The 7,343-nt window shown below is 40.0% G+C and overlaps 1 protein-coding gene across 6 annotated transcripts in view; it reads right to left on the reverse strand.

Annotated features, from left to right (window-relative positions):
- Nucleotides 1-5,301: 5,301 nt before the first annotated feature.
- Nucleotides 5,302-7,343, reverse strand: part of SYNCRIP (synaptotagmin binding cytoplasmic RNA interacting protein) — a 17,913-nt gene continuing 15,871 nt past the window's right edge. For all 6 annotated transcript variants that reach the window (XM_056856503.1, XM_056856502.1, XM_056856501.1 and 3 more), the window contains exon 11: nucleotides 5,302-7,343. This exon is cut by the window's right edge. The gene's annotated coding sequence lies outside the window, so the exon portion shown is untranslated.

Consider the following 7,343-nt stretch of genomic DNA (forward strand, 5'->3'; position numbering starts at 1 on the left):
AGCCCCCCCATCTTCGGCACTGGGAAGCGCGCGACCCCCCTTCCGTCATGACCGAGGGGGTCGCGGCCCCCCCCCCCTCGCGCCCGCCCACCCACCGAAAGCGCCGGACGGGACGGAACACCCGGGCGAGGCCGGTTTCCCCTCACGTGACCCGCGCCACGTGACCCTCCGCCGGCTCACGTGAACGACGCGCGCGCTACGCGCCAGAAGTAGGACAACGGCGCTCTCTTTCTACGTCACAAGCAGCCGTGCGAAAGGCTTCGCGGGCTTCCCTTTTAGAAAAAGCGCCTGGCGGGTTCCTGAAGGCCTCGGAGCCGCGCCTGCGGCTTCCAGCTTCGTGGCCGCCATAAGCTACTCTACCCGGTGAACGACGGAAAGGGCTGGTTACCGGAAGGCCCTCAAGCTCTGCCCCCCTAGGCCTGCCCCGTCACCCCCTCCACTTTCGCCGAGACGCTATAAAATGGCGGCGCTCAGCAACCCCCTTTCCTGCTTGCTGTGACAAGAGAACCGCTTGTAATTAAAACCCTTTTTTGTAGTTAGCGGGTCTTAACTCTTGCCAAGAGCGGTTGGGGTTAATTGTCCTACTTTGGAAATGCTGGTACTAATGCTAAAGGTTGGGTCACTTGAAACAGCGGTCTGTGATCAGAAAGTTTTATGGTTTATCCACAGTGGGTCGCCGTGTTGGTCTGTCTGCAGTAGTAGAAAAGGGCAAGAGTCCAGTAGCACCTTAAAGACTAACGAAAATATTTTCTGGCAAGGTAGGAGCTTTCGTGAGCCACAGCTCACAGTTTACATAAACCATAAAGTAGAAAAGGGCAAGAGTCCAGTAGCACCTTAAAAGACTAACAAAAATATTTTCTGGCAGGGTATGAGCTTCCGTGAGCCACGGCTCACAAAGTGCCAGAAAATATTTTTGTTAGTCTAAGGTGCTACTGGACTCTTGCTCTTTTCTACTTTATGGTTTATGTAAACTTCCGTGCAGTAGAACCCCTTTTGGATGTGCACTTGCTAATTATTGGCAAAATGCTGGATTTCCTGTCTACCACAGAGAACATCTACTTAGCGGGACTTGCTTCTAAACGAACACGCACCGTGTTGGGATGCCTAATAGTGAATATATATAACAAGCCGCTGTTCCTAATTTCAGGCACCCACTTTTTCAAAATTTACCCAGCTAACGGCTGGAGAGGGACTATTCTACAAAGCTAAAAAAAAAACCAAGAAAAACCCAGCACTTCTGGTTTCCTGCCAAATTTAGACATTTCATTGAAAGCGAATTTTCACACATGAACAGGAATAATGACTGCCCGCTATTAAGTTTTGTACTTTTTCTGGGTAAGTGGATCCAAAATGGTACGTATTCTTGAAGATGAATATGGAAAAAAGAAGATGCAGTAAGGTATAGTACCCAAGCTGAAAGTAAAAACTAGGACAATCATACCCTTCATAGAGGGTATAAAAAATAAAATTACTCTTTTCATAGCACTTCCGATATTCACATGGCACAGAAGAGCCAAAAACTAGCAACAGCAAAAACCTGTTGATAATACTTTTAACCACTGGTCTACCACACGTTTTCTGTCCAAACTGTAATGACAAGAGCTGAAAATATACCAACATTTTCTTTGGCAATTGTTTTAACTCTTCAGAAAAAAGTGATGATGTATTCACTTCTATCATTCACAGTTCCAAGCTTTTGTATTTACTAAAATTGTTATTCCATCTTCCTCTTTGGGGGATGCAGGTTTGGTAACCCTTTCTAACTTGCAGAGCTCAATTGAACTTGACAAGCTTGTGCTTTAGTTGGTTCTAAGATAATTCACAATAAATATCCCTCAGTATGTTCTAGCCTTCCAATATTTATCACTAGACATGAGACACATTAGACATGGGCAAATGCCGGAAAATCTCCAATCTCTTGTTATTACAATGTGCCCACCTGCCCCCCCCAAGATTGCCTGCAGGCCATGCAATAATGCATGAAAGATTCACACTAGGTAGGAAAAGTACTTATGACTAGAGATGTAAAATTTCCAGAAATTTTGAAGCCACAGGAAAAAAAGGGGGGTTCCCCCCCCCAAAAAAAACCAAATTTATTGAAATATATACATTACAGTCCATTCCTGAGCTTTTTGGCAGCAAGGGACAGCGTAGCTGAGGTGCCGCCACAGCACCTCCAAAGCTGTTCCCTGGCTGCATAAAGGCTTAAGAGCCTTTAAATTTCTTCCCCCCTGAAAACGGTGCATTTGGCCCGGCGCAGCAATGATTTCGGAGGGGGGCGTTCCCGGCTCAAAAGAGGTCAGGAGGCTGCCTACTAGCAGCCCTGCCCCCCAGCACACAGCCAAGCCAGTGTCCCAGGGCCCCGCAGCTGCGCCAGTACAGGGAGGCCAGCATGAGCATCCCAACGCCAGCATCCCTGCCTCCCTCAGTCGCGCAAGTGGCCTTGACACTAGCACAGCCACTTATACTCCTCCTGAGCTCTTTCCAGCAAAGAGCTCAGGATTGGGCTGTACTGTCTTGTCAAACCTAAAACGAATTTTACTGGTTTAACAACATAAATGCATAATTTATAACTTACGTAGCATATAAAATTGAAATATTTGCCATTTATGAAATTTAAATGTATTAACTGTCAAGTTTTGTAATGCATACTTGCAAATACACTCAGTGCTTGACAGAAAACTGCAAGCTGATGCACCCTATGCTCTCTTAGCATATTTACTTTAATTTTTGCTGTCTCCTTAGCTAAGTTCTCAATGAAACTCAGTTTTCCTCTGAGGCTTGGGTGCAGTTTCTGCCCCCACCTTTTTTTTCCTCCCTATGGTAAGGTAGGGCCATAAGCTATGTTTTACCCAGTCTTTGGGTAAATGCGCCACAGTGGTTTGAAAGAGACAAAAAGGTTAACCACGTCAAGTCAAAAAAATACAGAAGGTGTACAACTGTTGAGACGCAATGAAAGCCTAAACAGTCTGGGACACTCATACCTTCAGGACTGCCCGTCTTCATCACAGGGCCTACTGCAGGTGCCTGGTCCATGAATGAATGGCCTATTTCTCATCCACTAGGGCAAGGGCCTTCTCAATGGCTCCCCCTGCCCTCTGGAACCAGCTTCCTTAGGAGATTCATCTCCCGCAGGATCTATTAAGATTCTGCAGGGCATGCAAGGCTGCCTTGTTTTGTGCAGTATTTAACTTAAGAGAATGGGTGAGTTGGGTGGCTGTCCAGATGTGTTCCAGAGCTCATGACTAGTTGCATTTTAATTAGAATGTTTTATTGTATTTGTTTTATTACCTATTTTAAGTTTTGATGCCTTGTGTGTGTTCTGAACTGCCCTGAGTCCTCTGTTGAGGAGAGTGCAGGTTACAAATTGAATAAAATAAATGAATAAAACCCTGCATGCTCCTCTCATGAAGGTTCAGTATCCTTCTGGGTGCAGAAATGCATTTTGGATTAAAGAGCTGTCTTTTTTGTTTTGTTTATTATGAGTTAGATATAACTTACAGACGGACAATTATTAAAAAATTATTAAAGAGCTGCATATATCTACAGCAAGCCCACCTTATCTTTAAAATCATTTCACTCATTCTAAAAGAGAAAATATTTCATAGGAATTTTTTTCAGTATTCCCCAAAATTTCCAACTTTTCTCTCAGAAAAATGGGGAAAGGGCCTATTTTTTTCTGTCTCCCCCACCCCCCGGCCTTCACACCACTCCTCGTGTCCAGTCTAACTTTCTTCCAAGCAAATTAATTGGTCAGCGTATTATTTCTTTAATACAACTTCAATAGTTTCTGAACATCTATCATTCTCATTTCTTTGCTTAGCAGCAACGCATCACATTGGTACTTCCCAACTAGCAATTCTACTTTATTATTACATTACAAAATAGCTACTTGTGATGCTGCTGCTAATAAGTCATCATATAGTCTGTGACCCTGTGCTATGTTCCAATCTTAACAGAAATTTACTGATAGCATTTTTATAACACTGAATGCTGGATTCTAAAAAATTGTATCTGCAGATGTTCTGAAGTTGAAGGCTGTGTTGCACATCTACTTACCTGTAATTCATTGCCTGTGTAACACCTAAGTGTCAGAGCAGCAGACACGGTTGTCACTGGCCAGTCAATCAAAATAAAAAGCTCATAATTAAGCTATGTTATATGAAGATATATTAAGTGTCCAAGATAACAAATCTAAATAGTGTTCTCTTATTTACATATCTTTGAACAAAATTCTAAACTTTGTGAAGAAGCACGGCCCTCCTTTTCTATGCCACAATGTCTACAAAACCATCATGTATTTATTAGCCCACTAAGCTATAACATAGCTGCACTCAGAATATTGTCAAAGACTTCTGTTTCAACTGCAGCAATTAAGCCCTACAAATGCCAGCAACGAGCCAGTCATTTTGTTGAGCCTTTGAGCAAACATGTTAGGCTCCACTTTTTAAAGATCTGTGGAAGATCTGTTTGAATCTGAAGTTAGCCAAGAGTTGTATATAGCAAAGCCATACCAAACAGCAACCTCTTCACTCAATGGTTGTTTCAATGTGAACTTATAATACTATTTCATTTTTTAAATGTATGAATAAACCCCTGATTTTTCATGCCAATGTCTTTTTGAATTTGAACTGTTATTAAGAATGGTAACCTCAGCCTTTTACTTGACACAATTCAAGAGAAGTGAACAGAGGGAAATTTAAAAGAACCATCAAATCTAAGCATGCTAAAAGAACTATTTGGCCTTCAAAGGATGTTCAAGTTATATACAAACAGTGTCCCGTCCCTTTAAACAGCATGTGTATTCTCTGCTCCATGGCTAGCTGTTAGACCAAGTTATGAAAGAACTTTCTATAGAACTTGTTTTTCGACATTAGAATACCTCTCCCCCCAACCCCCACCCATCTCTGAAAATGGCAACAGTTAACACACACACACACAGGCATTTTTTCCTGGAACAGAAAGAACTCGTGCTAATATGTAAGTAGAATTTCTGCTTCTGTAAGTTAGCCATTTGCGCCTTAGTGGGACAGTATGACATATGTGTACCCTATGCCTAAGGTCTGAAATATTCTATAATACTGGTACCCAATATGACTAAGTCAAAGTTGCATGAAATCATATTTCCATCACCTTCAGTTAGCTATTAATGAAATTTCATTTCATTTACAGAATCAATTTTAAGAGTTTTTAGTATTAACATTTCTTCTTAAAAAGATCAATTTTTCACAATACAAGTTTCCACATGCATTTTTACTGTATTTTTTTCATTATTCTGCTAAAAAACTGCACCAATGTCAGAACAGTGCAAATAATATTTAATTGTAAAAGTCATAATGGCTTGAATTCATAATTAAGAACACTGTCAAGATTCTGGTACTTATTACTCACCATTGCTTACAAACTATACTGATCACTTCCAGTCAATTTCATAATGCATCCCGCCCCCCAACCCTTTTTCACAGCTGAAGATGATCACAATTTCAGCTTGCATATTATGAAATTTCATTTTGTATTGGCGTCAACTGAAAACACAATTCTGAAAAGACCAATTGATCATTTTCTTTTTTTCCCCCAAGCCACAATTAGCAATGCTTGAACAACTATAAAAAGTTTGTTTTTCAGCAATGGAGAGATATGGAAGATATAAGTCAGAAGGCTTCCCCCCTCTTCCTATTCCTCCATTAGGTATCAAGACAAATTTGGCATAAACAGCTTGACAGTGCTCCTTATAAGACTATGACAGTAAAGATGCCAGTTGGCACAACAGCCTCATTGAAGGGAGGATTTAAACCTCCTTGGCACCGGGACTACCAGCACCAAGGATTACAAAGAAATCAGTTATATTTAAGGCTACATTTAGCAAACCTACGTTCCATAAGCCTCATCCTATCAAGTTTAAGATTTTGGAAGCTGATGCAACACTCATGTTTCATGTTCAATTATGGAGAGTAGTACTTCTTCATGGGCAGTATATGAAACCATGGCATTTGGCATCTCATTAAACAATGACTTTACCATTTAGCCACTTAGTTTCTTTCTTAACTAGCAAGGCACATTTACATATTCCCATGAATACTTGACACATTTTAAATTACACTTTATGTCCCAGCTATCCCAGTAATTGACATACAATATACTAAAATGGTTTATTAAGATAACAAAAATTCAATTAATGTAAGAGAGACAGACTACTGGAAACCACTATTCTAAAAAATGTAAATACAAGTAAACATACTGAAATGTGTGCGCACGAGTTTTTAAACCAGAAGATTTCTGCACTAACACACATTTATATTAATGACACATAAAAAAAATAAAAACTTTATTACAAAAATAAGTTACACTTGCCTCCAGCTTACAGTATAAAACAATTTTATTTGCAGGAATGCAAAATGATTGTTTGCAATGAGCATTTAACATATGACATCTATTTTTTGTTAATTTTTTCATTTACTGGGGAACTGGTGTGTATAAAACCTTAATTAGGTGTCTCAGTTCTTACTGTGGTGCCTACAGATATGTAACAACTGCAGTATCCCTTTGGTGAAGGGTATAAGGGAAGCTCTTTATGTCAAGTCCATACCAAGTCATAATTATTTTATCTATGCATGTTTGGACTTGACAGAACCTTTTGGAAGGGTGATTCAATAGAGGATGTTTCACCACTTAACACTCACTGTCATCAAGGTGCTTTAGAAAATTAAAACATAGCACAAATGATTGTATTCTACTCTACAGGTTATCATGATCTGTATAAAGAGAAAATGGAAAGCTGATCTGCCTGTTTTTACAGCAATCAGCAGTAAGAAATGCACTAATGAGAAAACATACCATTACCTAAAAAGCTAAACTACAGCCATATACTATTTTCTATGATTTATGAAAAACTTCAAAATATCCAAATGTCAGGCTTCACTGTACAGTTGTCAGTTTTAAGTCTGACCTTTTATAAAGGGACACTGCAGTATTTAGTACAAGTTGCTGATGCACTTTTTTGAACATTTGATGTCTTACAAAAAGTAACATCTCGCTAAACTATTATACATCCAAATAACTACAATATCTGAAGAAGCAAGGCTGCTTTTTCAGCCACAAAATACGACAAAAGCAAGGCCTGTTACAATGGACATGAGGGACTCTTACAAAGCCTCTGAAATTAAAGGCAACTAAGAATGTTACATTTGGTATATATTTTAACCCTCATGTCATAATTAAACAAGCCTTGGTTTTATCTACAAAGATTTTCTATGTACAGTACAGATAGGGTATAGTTCAATCCTCTGCTACTGAGGTAGTTAACCAACCCTTTAAAAAAGGTTCTGAAAAGAACCACTATCTGG

The sequence above is a fragment of the Euleptes europaea genome, chromosome 10 (genome assembly GCF_029931775.1).
Source record: "Euleptes europaea isolate rEulEur1 chromosome 10, rEulEur1.hap1, whole genome shotgun sequence".
In the NCBI taxonomy this organism is placed as follows: Eukaryota; Metazoa; Chordata; class Lepidosauria; order Squamata; family Sphaerodactylidae; genus Euleptes; species Euleptes europaea.